This window comes from Lepidochelys kempii, chromosome 7 (genome assembly GCF_965140265.1).
Source record: "Lepidochelys kempii isolate rLepKem1 chromosome 7, rLepKem1.hap2, whole genome shotgun sequence".
In the NCBI taxonomy this organism is placed as follows: domain Eukaryota; kingdom Metazoa; phylum Chordata; order Testudines; family Cheloniidae; genus Lepidochelys; species Lepidochelys kempii.
The window spans coordinates 39272040-39287897 of record NC_133262.1 but is presented as its reverse complement, the minus strand read 5'-3'; the positions used below and the strand labels follow the sequence as shown (position 1 = coordinate 39287897).

The following is a 15858-nucleotide window of genomic DNA, read 5'->3' as shown; positions in this document are numbered from 1 at the left end:
TACTCTCCCTTACAATATAACATCTTTTAAATCTAACAGCTGTTTATATGTTTAACATAAAACAGATGCCCTGCCTAAGTGCAAATTATGAAATATTGCAATTTGTATAAAATGTGCAGTAATAAAAAAAATATGTTATGATAAAGTAAGACCTAGGGAATCTCAAATATTTTTGAGCAAACTGTCTCCCAGGATGAACACACAAACACTCTCATATCCTCTGCCATTTACACATACACATGTTTATTCATAGCAAGTAGAAACATAATCTTGCCACTACAGCACAGCATCTGGAGACAGGATGTCAGGGTCTTATGTCTTGCTCTTCCACAGACTTCCTGTGTTACCTAAGACAAATCACTTAATCTTTCTGCATCACAGTTTCCCAGTCTGTAAAATGGGAATCAATCATATCTTCATAAGTATTACATTGATGTTTCAATGCACTTTAAGATCCTTGGGAGAGAGATTCTATGGAAGTGCAAAATCATCTTATTTATCAAATAAACAAATAGTTACACACTGATGCCCTCTCACTTTCTCTAAAGCACTTTTGTATTATTCATCCTAATTCAAGCACAAACTGCTTGGCTTTGACTCAGGCCTGTGATTTGTTTTATATTTGCTCTTCAAAATGAAATATATTTGCAGTGCTTATATGGAAATATTTTCAGACTTGCTCTTAGTAGTCTTGAAAAGCATGGCTTTTTAACCAAAATGATTTTTTTTTATTTTGATTTACATTTTCTGGGGTTTGTTTGTTCAACAAAAAAAGAGAAACCCAAATCCCCCCCCCCCTTTTTTTAATAAAAGTTTCAGTTTGGGGTTTTCAAATAAAAATTCACTTTCAGAAAAACATTTTTTTACCTAAAACGTTTTCAAAAATTGTGGAAAAAATTAGTCTTTTGTGCAAAAATAAAACTTTTTTTGCAAGAAATTATTTAAAACACCCTTTTTAAAACCATTTCCTTCCCCTCCCCAATACATTCACATTTCTCGACCAGCTCTAGTTCTGGGCTGATTCGCAGAGGTTCTGAGCACTCACACTGGGGGGTGTGCAGCCCACATGTAAACCAGGTCCAGGCTTGCCTTTCATCCTGTGAGCGCATCTTCCCACCTATTGGAAGTGGGAGAGAGAGAATTAGATCATCCACTCCCGACAGAGCTGCGAGAAGACGAAGACAAGACATTGTTCCCATAGGGGTGGGCATTTAACTAGGTAGGGGGAGGAAAATCCCAGCGAGCTGAGCTGAGCCGAGCCGAGCCGAGCCGAGCCCTCGCGCGTGGGAGCGTCTGAGCCCAGGCCAGCAGCGAAAAGGAGACGCACGCTGATGTTCCGGCTTCCTTCGCAAAGCCAGAGAGCGCCGCAGGGCGCAGCTCTGCCGGAGTTAAAGACAGGCAGAGCCAGCCCTTCCTTCAGCGGGGAGGGGCACCGCCACAGACCCCAGGAACCAGCTGGGCACGTACCTCCGCGGCACCCGGGAAACTTTCTTCTCCGGAGAGGTGAGGCGAGTCGGCGGCTGCCGCTGCGCACGGCTCCTGGCAGCAGGGACGGGATCTGGGGGAGGCAGCACGGTAGCTGCCCCCGGCACGCACAGCCTGAGAAAGCGAGCCAGAGCCGCCGCCTGTCCCTGGGGGAACCAGCAAAGCTCCCTCGCTGCCTGCCCGGACCCTGCCTGAGAAATCAGAAGAGGAGGAGCAGCAACAAGCGCGCTCCGGTCCTGTCCCAGCCCCTGTGCCCCCAGTCAGGGGTGGCAGGCTTGTAGAAATGGTGGTGCCGCCCAGAACCTGCCCCCCCAACTCTGCCCCCCACCTGCCTAAGGCTCTGGGAGGGAGTTTCGGTGGGGGAGGGGGTCTGGGGTGCAGGCTCTGGGCTGGGGGTGGGGCTGTAGGAGGGGATGAGGGGTGCAGGCTCTGGGAGGGAGTTTGGGGGTAGGAGGGGGTGCTGAGGGAGGGGGTGCAGGAGTGAGGGCTGTGGGATGGGGCTGGGGATGAGGGGTTTGGGGTGTGGGAGGGGGCTCAGGGCTAGGGCAGAGGGTTGTAGGGTGGGGCTGGGGCTGAGGGGTTCATGATGCAGGAGGGGGCTCAGGGCTGGGGCAGAGAGTTAGGGTGCAGGGGAGATGAGGGTTCTGGCTGGGGGTCCAGGCTTGGGGGTGAGGCAGGGCTGGGGATGAGTTTGGGGTGCAGGCAGGCTGCCCCCAGGGCTGGGGCCAGAGGGGAGGACTCCCCCCAGCCCTCTCCCCGCCAGCAGCAGTGAGCTCTGCTGGGGTGGGAGCACTCCGGCAGCACATTCACCCCCACCACTGTCACTGCATGTGCTCCTAGGGCTCCTCTCAGGTCCAGGAAGTCCCCTCGCCTCCTCTGTGTTGGGCGGTGGTGGGGGGAGGGCTGCCATCACATGGGGCCTCCTCCCCTGCTGCTGCTGTAGCCTGACTGGGGGTGAGGGATGGGGCTGTCCCTTGCCCAGTGTGGGGCAGGAGCGGTGACTGTGGGAAGGGGGTGCCCCCTGTGCTGGTGGAGGGTCCCGCTGGAAAAGGGAAGGGTCCAAGGTGGGAAAGGCAGGGTAAGGGCAGCCTGCCCTGCCACTGTTGAATGGGGAGCCTTAGGACCAGGAGCCAGCAGAGTGGAGACAGCATGGTGCTACAGGGAAGAGTCAGGGATGCTCCGGGCCGGCCGCAGGGGACAGCAGTTGCGGCCGGGGGAGAGACCCAGCCCCAAACATTGGTGGAGCCAGGCCCCCAGACCCTGAATATTGCTGGAGTCTGGGCACCATGGGCTCATATAACTCCCCGCCCCTGCCCCCAATCCCAGCCCTTGTGCGCCCTGGTCTCATCCCAGCCTGTGTGCACCCTGGTCCCACCCCCTGTGAGCCCCAATCCCATCCCAGCCTCTGGGAGCCCTGGTTCCGTCCCAGCCCTTGTAAGCCCCAGTCCCACCCCGGCTTTTGTGCTCCCAGTCCCAGCCCCTGTGAGCCCCAGTTCTGTCCCAGCCTCTGTGCTCCCAGCCCCTGTGAGGCCCAGTTCTGTCCCAGCCTCTGTGCAGGGCCGGCTCCAGGCATCAGCTTTCCAAGCAGGTGCTTGAGGGGGCATTTAGAATGGGGCGGCAGTCCGTGTCCTGCGGCGGCAATTCGGAGGCAGCTCCGCCTCTCTTCCCACCACGCCAGGTTTCAGTGGCAGCGGCAATTCGGCGGCGACTGCTTGGGGCAGCAAAATTGGTAAAGCCGCCCCCCTCTGTGCACCCCTTCTCCTCTCCCACTCCACCCTTTGCGCCCCACTGCCCTGCCTGCCTGTATCTGCGTGCATTCCTGTCAAGTCTCAGGATGCTTGTGCTCCTTACAGCACCGCGGAGCTGGAAAGTTTCCCGTCCCTGTCCGAGCCCTGTAACAGGGATTATCCAAGGCAGAAGAACTTCCTCCTTTTAGTCGGTGAGTATTTTAATCTCTCCTCCTCTCCCAGCCTTTCGTCCTTTCTGGGAGCGTTATTGGGAGTCCCAGTGTGGTTCCCACCCTACAGGCACAGGCTGCTTCTGTCCCAGAGCCAAGGGAGCCAGGGAACACTGGGAGAGGTGGATCGAAATGTAAACCAGAGAGCACTTAGGTGACAGGACTTCAGGACACACTGAAAGTGACAAACAGTGCCTTGGCTGTCTTGCGATCGGTAGGGAGCAAGCCCTTGGTGGGGCAGGAATCAGGTCCCTGTACGGCAGGAAGGGCTGGGAGGAATGTGGACAGGTGAGAATGGGAGCAGAGTTCCAGGATTAATAATGCTGAAATAGAAATACAGCAAGGATTGCAGTTTATATAGAATCCCAGAACTAATGTGCCTGCTGAAGATAGCTGACACATGCCCTACAGCCTAGAACCAGTGGGAGTGATCTTTACACACATACCCCTCACCTCTCTTTTCCTAACGTGCCATAAAATGATGTGCATCTGATCCTGGGTGGGATGGCTTGCTTTAGAAAGTATTTTCCCAGTTCTGGTCACTGAAAGCAAATGGCAGAAGTTGTCTGTTCGGTATCAGGAACTTTTCACAGCTAACACAGGTGAGCATACTCAGAGTGTGAACCATCCTGAATAAGATCTCATTTTGCATTAGGAAGTGTGGTTTTGGTGTTAATTGCACAGTATAGAAAATGTTTGTCTAGTTGTAAACTTTACATGAGTGGAGCACTAATGCCAAGGCATTGGTGGTTTATACCATCACCAGATGAGCATGTCTCTAAGCATCAGGGAGTAGCAAGAAAGTGTTCTAACTTTGGTTTGCTGATCTGTTTGTTCCCTGAAACACATTAATGGAAAATGTAGGCTTTCATTTGTAATTCAGCACAGAGGAAATCAAGCTAATTATTTTATAAACAAACATAAATGAGATGTACAAATCTAAAGTCATGCACAAACTATGTTTGTTCAGAAAATAATCAGCAACATAATTGTGGCAAATGCTATTGCTTTGACCAGTTTGTTCAACGAATCTAAGCACAAAATATTCTGACACATAAGTGTTTAAGTAGAACAAAAGGTCCTCAAGTCATGTTTAATATTGTATTATAAATTACTCTTTGGGTCTCAACAGAAGGTGAAAAGTTCTTGTAAATATTATGGTCAGTACTTTTGAAAGGACATTGTATGTGTCAGTGTTGTAAATAACATCATAGGTAATGATATTCTAGAGGTGCCTTTTAGTGGCACTGTAATTAATAATGATTGCTGGAGTTTTCCAAAAGGATCTGATTTCACTCTGCAGAAGCAAGGACTTATAGCTGAAATCCCGCCCTTCACTCAGAGCTAGTGGAGACTACATGTTTCCAGTCTAACCTCCTCAAACATTGCCCTGTGGTTTATGCCTAAACTGACAGTGTTAAACCCATAGATGAATCTTTTTTGATATTGCAAGAATTAGATACACATTATTCAGCCACTGGATGATTTTACATATCATACTGTAAGCACTGTAATGCATTGGGCTAGATTAGCTAACAAAACCTTACTCACATGAGCAATCTTCACTCATGCCATACTCCCATTGGAATCAGTTAGACTTCCCATGTGAGCAAACAAGAATTTGCAGGGTTGGACTATTGATTTACACCCAATATTTGTTTACCTGCAGGTTTTAAGATGTGCATATACCCATGTTTCTGTCCAGGGTCTGTTGTGAGTGTACACTGATAGTATCTTTCTGTACAATTACCCATATTGCATGTATTGACATCTGAGTTTGCAAAAAAGTTGCCCTTACAGACTTGGAGATATAAATGAACAGTCTGGGTGGAGGCCCTTTGATAATGAAGTCTTTATCCAGAGTACAAGAGAAGGCGTTTTAGCTTTAACTGAGAATTCCTTTGTTTATGGAGTTTTGTTGCACTTTTAAACCAGAGAAATGTACTTTTTGTAGTTTAAAACCAATGGGCTCAAGTGCTGAGGTTTGTCCAAGTTGTGCTTAGTACATCATGGAACACAATATGGCTTTATGTTATCTCTATTCTTCCTCAAGCTGGGGGCCCGATGACCACTAGGGGCCTGTCCACACTAGCAATTTTTTTACTTTGAGATAAGTGATTGCTAATTAACTTGAGCTATCTAACACTTTTCTAAAGAGTAGTCTTGATACTGCCCAAACATTTCTAATAGATATTAGCCTGGATCAAACATTTGGGAAATATGCAGACTAGCCTTTACTAAAGTATTCATGACCTCAAGTTAATTACTTTAGGCTATGTCTACATTACACACCAGTGCCATTAGCATATAGGGTATGTGTAGCTACATGCTGCAGTGAAAAGCATTCTGCATCCACACTGTGAAAGGCTCTGGCATGGGAGAGACAGGAGGGAAAAGTTTCAGCAGTTCCCCAGTGCTGGAGCCTATCACTGTGGCTGGCCGTGAAAGGCTTTGACAGGGTGAGGCAGCTGGGATAGGCTTTTCTGAGCTGCCTCCCCCATGCCAGAGCCTTTCCCTGTGGTGGGGAAAGTCTCCCACAGCAGGAAGGCAACAGGACACTACACTGCTAAAAACAGCAGCATAAGTGGGGAGGCACAGCTTTGGCAAGTGGAGAATCATGAAGGGTATGTTCTCGGGCACATACCCTACCACTGCAGGTGTGTCCATACTCTACTCGCCTAAGCCATGCCTCACCAACTACACTGCTATTTATACCCATGCTAGTGGGGCTATGTGGGTATGAACACTACACACTGCTGAAAGCAGCACAAAGTACAGCTGTAAAGGTTAAAAATCTCCTGTGTAGACAAACCTTAGGATACAAAGTGTATTTTAAAATATGTTTGCTAACACATTTGAACTCACTTGATTTAAACTCTAGTGTAGACAGAACAAACTGGATTTGAACATGTCCTAGGTGGTCAAAGTGAACCTTGGGCTCTCCCTAGACTGCGCCTCACTGTAAAGTAGAGCAGCCTCTGCTGTATTTTTCACCAGCTGCCAGTATCCCTCAAGGGCCATTCCAGCAGTCAGGGATTTTGGGGCCATAGACACCACACTCCTTTTACTTGACCATGCCCCACACACACTAGCTATAGAAGTCACTATTGTAGCCCTATACCAGTGGCTCTCAAGCTTTCCAAACTACTGTAGCCCTATCAGGAGTCTGATTTGTCTTGCCTACCCTCAAGTTTCACCTCACTTAAGAACTACTTGCTTACAAAATCAAATGTTAAAATACTGAAGTGTCACAGCACACTATTACTGAAAAATTGCTTACTTTCTCTTTTTACCATATAATTATAAAATAAATCAATTGGAATATAAATATTGTACGTACATTTCAGTGTATAGAACAGTATAAACAAGTCATTGTATAAAATTGTAGTTTGTACTGACTTCGCTAGTGCTTTTTATGTAGCCTGTTGTAAAACTAGGCAAATATCTAGATGAGTTGATGTATCCCCTGGAAGACCTGTGCGTACCCCCAGGGGTACACGTATCCCCAGGGGTACACGTATCCCTGGTTGAGACTCACTGCTCTAAACCACTAAAGATTCCTTCAGACAGCAAGGAATCCAATGGCCAGATCTGCCAGGTTTATGGCTACCATGTGCAGCTGGAGTGACACAGCGTGGCCAGAAGTCTCCCAAGGATATGGCCCATTGCCTTTAAAAGTAAAACTAGTTTCAAGCATATCAGGCAGAGAGCAGCTTTTCAAATTCAAGGATGAAGGTATTTGGTAAAATAGACAGGACGTAAAATTAATCAGCCAAATTCATCCCTGGTGTAACTTCATTGATGCTGTTAAACTCCAGTCATTTTAGTGAAGTTATACTTAGGAAGAATATGGCCCAGTGTCTTTTTCATTGCTTGACAATTGTTTTCCTAGGAGTAGTTTAGTGGCTAAGGTCAGCAACAACATTCCTTGTGTTGTTCACAGCCAAAAGCTTTACCACTTGGACAATGAATGATTATATAATAAAAGAGACAAACTGTAAAAAACTGACAGTTGTGTTCTGTGGACAATCTCATTGACAACTCTGAATAATCTGTATTACATAGAAATCTCCCTTGTTTCAACTATCACCAGAGAAAAGAGAATATACTAAAACCCCACTCTGAACAGTTGTATCATAATTGCTTAAATGTCACTTTTAAGATTCATACAGTGAATTTGGTTTTGTTTGTTTTCATGGCATGGATCGAGCATTTTTTCACGTGGCTAGTTAAGTAGTCCATCAGAGCACAAGCAACACACATAGGGTTTTAATTAATTTTCATCAGCATTGAACAGGATTTGGGAGATTCATATGAGCACTGTACAGGAAGGGATCAGTCCTGCAAGCTATAGAGTGCCTGCTGTGCGGTGTAGCGCCCTCGACTCCTGTAGAAACCTATACGCTTTGAGGGCAGTCTCCAGCTTGCAGGGTCTATGCTTGGCCAAATAGTATTTGCCAAACCAACATTTTGACATATTTAGGCCATTTTGGGGTCATGATACAGAAATCTTTCCCAATGTCTGTTCTATTATTATTTAAATTTATATTATGGCACCACCTAGGGAGCCCAAATGGGATTACATCCACGTTCTTCTAGAACTGCATATATGCATGAGACAGTCCCAGCACTGAAGGCTGTAATTGTAGTCAATGTTCACAAGTATTACCAGCTTGCTTGGACGAATAATTGTCAATGTCTGGTTTGTGATCTATTCATAAACTATTCACTGTAACTATGTGCTATTCATTATTCACAATCACTGGTATGTGATTGGTCACACAGTATTATTTTTGCTCTTTTGATTGGTCAATGAAGCAATAACAGAAGGAGAATGAAGAGCAAACACCACATTTTTGGGGTAAAACTTTGAGAAGCTTTCTGGGTACTCACATATAATTCCAGGGTCATCTATACATGTTGTACATAATGAATACTATGACCCACTGAATTCAATGGGTTATTTATTTGTATATAAATATGATTTTTTCATTATTCAGACAGATCTAACTGGCCACAAACAATCCTGTAAAATTGTAACATCTTATTCATTATTTCATTAATCAAAACATATAGGCTATACTCACTATCTTGATAAACATGCTGATTAAAGATGAGTCAGAAATGGTTTTCCCCTCCCTTGAGGGTTTGAGATTTCACAGAAAATTTCCCATCCTGAATCCAGATGAACAAAAAGTGAAATGTTGGAATTTTTCATGAAACAATAATCCAAAAAAATTAAAAAATTGGATTGATCATTTTGAAAGGTTTCACTTTAATGTCAACTTTTTTTAGCCTTTTTTTCTTTCAAAACGAAAAATCATTTTGAACCCAAAACCAAAACTTTCCATTCTGAAAATGTCAAAACAGGCCATTTTGATCATTTCAAAATTTTTTCTTTCAGAATTTTTCAAATCAGGAGAGGTATCAAAATTGAACGTGTACCACAAATAGTATCAGTTTTGAGAAATCAGTATTTTCCAATGAAAAAATGTTTCATTGGAAAATTTGGAATGAGCTCTACTGTTAATGCTTCTAAAGCACATCAATTCTAGTAAAAGTATTCTCGTTCATTATAGAAGGCCCCAATCTTCTTATGGCCCAAAATAACGCTGTCTATGAATCTTCTTGTCTAAGCTGTCTGTGGTAATCCCCATGTCTACCGTTAACTGTATGTTTCAGTATTCCAAGAATTAGTTGTGCATTGTTCCGCCAGATGGATGCACATGTTATTCTGCCTCCACCTCCAGACATACCATTCAAATGCTGAGAATGGCTTGGAATGCTCTGCTGGTCCAAAACACCTAGTTATTTTTCCTTCCATTTGTGATATGTGGAAAGACTCATTTATTTTGTATATAGTAATTAGAGCTGGTCAGAAAATGGTTTCAGTTTGTAAAAGCAGCTGCAATGTTTTGTGAGTTTTGTAGTTCAGGTTCCTCATGGTTCCTTTCTCCTTTATATACCAGGCTGCCTGATCATCTCCCATGATGCACCACAGTTTGGTGTGGAGAGTCGTGGGGTGGAGAGGCAGTGCAGTGTGGGAGTAACATGCCCATGATGCATCAGAGGAGATGAAGTCGGGCTGAGGAGTCAGGCACACAGAGGAGAATGGAGACTAAGGTAACCAAACGTCAGTTCCCAGGAGGCAACACAGCAGCATTTTTCAATCAAACTATTTAGGTTTACAGCCTAAAACCATAAGCTTTTTGGGCATTTGGTTTTTCAAACTTTAAATTTTCCACAGAGAGAGAACACTTTCTGTGAAAAAAATGTATTTTGTAAAAAAAAAAAAATTTCCATCAAGAAACAGGTTTGATGGAAAATTTTCAAACAGCCCTAATAGAAGCATTTCCTTATGTTCTTATGAAATAAGCTGGCTTGCTGATTTCACAGCACTAGGTTAATCAGTGCATAAGAAACTGTAATTAACGTTTGAAAGAGCTTTGAATTATTCTGTATATTGGATATGACAAGCCTGGAGGTCCTTGTTCTCATTATAGACCCCATGGTACTTTTCTCAAGAGTAGGATTGTTTAGAGTAGAGGTCCAACGACTTGGCAGAGCATTGGCCGCTAAACCCAGGGTTGTGAGTTCAATCCTTGAGGGGGCCATTTAGGGATCTGGGGCAAAAATTGGGGATTGGTCCTGCTTTGAGCAAGGGGGTGGACTAGAGGACCTCCTGTGGTCCCTTCCAAACATGATATTCTATGAACATTCCAGTATGATGCTGGCTCCTTAACTGTCCATTTTTACACACACAGAGTTTATTTTATATTTGTATATAATATCAATTACAACTGGACATTACCAATTACCAAATCCAGTACTAAACAAATGTCAGTTGCCAATTAGAACTCTAATTACAAATAACTACTTAAAATACCAATTGAGCAAGCTAAGTACCAATTAACCAAAAGCCTCAATAAGCAATTAGAATAGTAGTTGCCAGTTAGAATACCAACTACCACTTAAAATACCAATTTAAAAACAAATTACCAATTCACAATTTATAATATATAGTAAAAAAAATACAATGTAAATTAAATGGCAATAAAATAGAATATCAGAGTTGAAATTCTTTGACTCTATTATGTCATATCAGAATGTCCTGCCATGATATATAATATGGCATTGCATAGTATAAGTCAAAACATTTTGACTTTTATAATTAATAGGTTCATAGCGTTTAAGGTCCGAAGGGACCATTAGACCATATAGTCTGACCTCCTGTATATCACAAACCACTGAGTTTCTTCTAGATACCCTTACCCTAAGCCCAGTGACTTTAGTTAAACCAAAGCATTTCAGTCCTCAGAAGACTAAAGTGTTGTGAGCCATAGGCAGAGAACACAAGAGACTGAAGTACCACCAATGCCCAAGGCCCCTGCAAAGGAAAGAAATTGATTTGATGAGATGTGACTCTGTGATTCTAGCAGGTGATCCAAGCCCCATGCTACACAGGAAGGCAAAAACCCCAAAACTCCAAGATCTCTACCAATCTGACATGAGAGGAAAGCTCCTTTCTGACCCCAAATCTGGTGATCAGTTTGACCCTGAGAATGTGAGCAAGACACACCAGCCAGGCATCTAGAAAGAAGATTCTTAATATGGTACCACCTCAGAGCACTATTTCACCCTGTGAGTGACCTATCCCCAGCTGTGGCCAATCTCTGATACTTTAGAAGAAAGGGGAGGGGGGGTAGGAGAAAGAATACATCTAGGCGATTGTGCATCAGGAAGGAAAAAATCCTTTCTGACACCTGCAAGTGACCAGTTGAAGCCCTGAAGGAGATTTGATTACAGTCATTGTCATAATGCAGAGTTGCAAGTGTTATGAGCATGGTGCAGGGAATCCAGGCAATCGATTCGGTTCTATCCGTTGCCAATGAAGGAAGGGGATGATCAGCGAGATTCATAAATTTGCAGATGCACAGATTCTAAGGCCAGAAGGAGCCATCACAACCACCCAGCCCAATGCTGGATTAAAGCATGTTTTTTAGAAAGCTCCCTGATCTGGTTTTAATGGTGATGGTGAATCCACCACCTCTCCTGGAAAGCTGTTCCAATGTTTCATTGCCATGACTACTAGGCAACTGTATTTATTTCAAGGTTGAATTGTCTAACTTCAATTTCTAGCTATTGGATCTTGTTATGCCTTTATCAACCAGGAGGAAGAGACCCCCACTATCCTATCTTTTCCATGTGTAAGTGTCTATACACAGATTTCGAGTAGCAGCTGTGTTAGTCTGTATTCCCAAAAAGAAAAGGAGTACTTGTGGCACCTTAGAGACTAACACATTTATTTGAGCATAAGCTTTTGTGAGCTACAGCTCACTTACTTGTTTTCCAGCCTCTGGATCACTGGTGTGGCCATTCTTTGACCTCTCTCTAGTATTCCCTCACCCTTCTTGAAGTTTGTGGACACCAGAACTGGACACAGTATTCTAGTAGCGGTCTTAGCCATGCTCTGTATAGACACAAGATTCCCTTCCCTACTTCTACTTGATATTCCCCTTTTTATATAATCAAGGATCGTATTAGTCCTTTTTGCCACAGCACTGCACTGAGCGCACATATTGAGGACTTAACTATAATTAATTAAATTATATTCTTTTATCAACTCAAGTTGATAATGTGAAAATGAAACTACTTTGACCTTATTAAAATGAAAATATTTTGATAAGGTTGAATCAAAATGTTTGTATTTTTCTAGTTTTGCAATACATTTCAAATTTTCTATTTTTTTATTCCAATTCAAAATCTTGCGGGGGGGGGGGGGGGGGGGATTTTCCCTTTGAATGGGAATTTCAGGTTCTGACCAACTCTGCACTGGAGGTGGGTTCATTTCAGTGGCAAGTGACATGATTCCAGAATATTGTTTGGTAAGGCACTGTGGAATACCTCAGGATGAAAGTTATAACATAAATGTAAGTTGTTACTAATACTTGATCATATTTTCCCTCTAACATCGGTAGTCATGAGCCAGTGATCCACATTTTTACATTTTAGTTTCATATATTCTTTACCTGCCTTTCACAGGCTTGTTGGGAACTTTAATTCATTAATGTTTGTGAAGTACGTGGAAAACTGCATACTAAAAGCTGTACTGTTCTAAGGAGACCTGCTAATGATGATGGAGGATTCCAACTGTCACACGTTAGGAACAATGATAGGTAAAAGCATCAGGATTGCATACAGTCCTAAGAGACAAATTTAAATTGAGGAAAGCTAATTATTGTTCCATTACCTGAACAATAGCATTAACTTGAATATACTGCTAGAAGAATTGCAGGTATAAGGTTTAAAAATGAAAGGTTTTCTACTGAAGTAGATAGGGTCTATAATTTTCATTTAAATTCTCTAGGTTCAAAACACCTGCAGTATATTTTACAGTGCCACAATACAAAACAAATATTCCTTCTCCAATGGAGCAGTTGATTTTTGAAATCTGTTCAGGATTAATGCTTAATGTTAATGTAAACATTTGGCATATGCAGACCCAGAAAAGTGCACAATCATATTTTAATGATAAAATTTTGAAAATCATAACGTTGGGGAAATGCTGCATATACTATGTTAGTAAATTTACCAAACTCCTCCTATACACCAGCTGCAGAAATAGCCCAAACCTCACATTCAGCTATGATCAGACTCATTAAAGCCAAGAGTCTCAAAGAGCTATGGCTTTACTACAAAAAAGGTGTGGTTTTTACATCAAGATAGTTGACTCAATGTAAAATCTTAATGGACACAAGCCCGGGGTAGATTCACATCTCAATATAGCTAGTTGAGATGTACTTAGAACCCCATTCCAGGGTTTATGCCAGCTAACTACACTGACATAAAAATTACCTGTGCCTTGTCTGCACTACAATTTACACTGAGGGCATGACTCACAGGGATTAAAAACCTGTGGTTGGTTCCGGTCAGCTAGGCAGCTCAGGCTCCAAGGCTGAAAAATTGCTGTGTAGACATTTGGGTTTGGGCTGGAGTCCTAGTTGTGGGACTCTCCACCCTCGCAGTGTCCCAGAGCTCAGACTCCAGCCTGAGCCCAAACATCTACACAGCAATTTTTAGCCCCACACCCTGAAAGCCCAAGTCAGCTGACCTCAGCCAGCAGCAGCCATGCCACAGGGCTTTTATGCCCATGTAGGTGTACCCTAAAAGAGCTTTTTTAAGTTGGCTATCTCCATGTAAAAAACACATTTTTCTTTTTGCAGGGAAGGCAGATCTTCAGCTTTCTACTCCTGAATTATGACTCCACATAATTTAACACTGGAAGCAAATACATATGGGCCAAATTCTTTGCTGCTTTAACTCCAGTAAAGTTACCCATCCCCAGAGAATTTGGCCCAGTAAATCCAAGGGAAATCATTATTGTAATATCCTTTGTTTTACTGACATTCTTATCAATCTAGAAAAACAACAAGGAGTCCGGTGGCACCTTAAAGACTAACAGATTTATTTGGGCATAAGCTTTTGTGGGTAAAAAACCCACTTCTTCAGATGCATGGAGTGAAAATTACAGATATAGGCATAAATATATATATTGGCACATGAAGAGAAGGGAGTTACCTTACAAGTGGAGAACCAATGCTGCAGGCCAATTCAGTCAGGGCGGATGTGGTCCACTCCCAATAACTGAGGAGGCGGTGTCAATACCAAGAGAGGGAAAGTTGCTTTTGTAGTGAGCCAGCCACTCCAAGTCCCTATTCAAGCCCAAATGGATGGTGTTAAGTTTGCAAATGAATTGTAGCTCTGCAGTTTCTCTTTGAAGTCTGTTTTTGAAGGTTTTTTTTGTTGAAGAATGGCTACTTTTAAATCTGTTACTGAATGTCCAGGAAGATTGAAGTGTTCTACTGGCTTTTGTACGTTGCCCTTCTCAATGTCTGATTTGTGTCCATTTATCCTTTGTGACGGGGCAAGGCCAGATGGCTATAAAAAAGTAGTGGGAGATACATATATTAGCTCCAGACTAAACAAATCCCTGGTACCAGGATAAGTTAAATGGCTGCAGCTCCAGGTCAATTTAGACACCTGGGGCCAATTAAGAACTTTCCAGAAGGCAGGGAGAAGGCTAGGTGGATTGGGACACCTGAAGCCAATCAGGGACTGGCTGAAACTAGTTAAAAGCCTCCCAGCTGGGTGTAGATGTCAGGAGCTGTGGGAGGAAGTGATGCTGTTGGAGAGGTTGAGTAGGACACACCATATCAGGTACAAGGAAGGAGGCCCTGAGGTAAGGGTGAAGTGGAGCTTGAGGAAGTGGGGGCTGCTGTGGGGAAGTAGCCCAGGGAATTGTATGTGTCATGTCTCTAAAAGGTCTGCTACCATAGTTGATACTATTAGGGTCCCTGGGCTGGAGCCTGGACTAGAGGGTGGGCCTGGGCTCCCCCCTTTGCTCCCCCTGATTAATCACTGAGACTGGGAAACAACAGAGACTGTACAAGGGAGGATAGTTTCTCCTCCCCTCCCTTGCTGGCTTATGATGGAAAATGGCTCAGTAGACTGTGACCCTTTTCTGTAGAGAGTGAAGGGCTATGTGGGGGGTCACAGTGAGCCTCTGAGGCCAGCAAAATCTGCCAGGAAATATGGGACCCATAGAGACAAGGACAGAGCTTTCTCACACCTTTTACATAGAGACTGTCTGGTTTGGCCAGTGTACATGGCAGAGGGGCATTGCTGTCACACAATGGCATATATCACATTAGTAGATGTGCAGGTGAATGAGCCCCTGATGCTATGGCTGGTGTGGTTGGGTCCTATGATGGTGTCACTAGAACCCAACCACATAGGACTGGACCTGATTCTGAAAATCCTCCTGTACAGAACTCTGTGACAACAAATTATATTGAAATTCTGTAAGGATCATGCTGGTCCAACTTTTTTATTTCATTTTATCAATTCCAATGACTCCTTATAAGATTTCTATTATTTCTTCTAATCTGTGTGAAGGTAAAACACTGAGTTTTACCCATCTCTGGATTAAGGTTATTCCAGATTTTACAATGACAATAAGTGTTTTTGAATTATAATTGCTACTTAAAATGAAACTCCCTCTGTTTGTGGACAGTCTAGTTCTAACAGAAACTGTCAATGACCAGGAAGGATTCAAACTCAGATGTGTTAGAAACAGGGAGGTAACTTGATAGTTAAAAGCACCAGGTTTTCTTTCCTTTTCATGAATTTGTTCTTTTATTTGTAATTCTCCACTGTTAACATATGGAAATCACTTAGGGACAGGTTTAAATCAATGCTGACACCCCATTATTTACCATTATTTGAACAAAAAGATGCATTTAAAGGTACTGCTGGTAAAGCTGTATTTATAACATTTAAAGAAAGACATTTTATACAGGAACAAGGCTCTTATGATCCAAGAAAAATAATAGTGCTGAGCAAAGAAAGATTTCAAG

At 43.3% G+C, this 15858-nt stretch overlaps 1 long non-coding RNA gene across 1 annotated transcript; it reads right to left on the bottom strand.

Moving 5' to 3' along the window:
• Window positions 1–225: 225 nt before the first annotated feature.
• Window positions 226–1722, bottom strand: LOC140915280 (uncharacterized). The gene is made up of 3 exons (XR_012160124.1): window positions 1468–1722; window positions 1046–1117; window positions 226–347 (listed from the first exon to the last, which is right to left on the bottom strand). It is a non-coding gene; the product is annotated as an uncharacterized lncRNA (long non-coding RNA).
• Between the last annotated feature and the right edge of the window lie 14136 nt (window positions 1723–15858).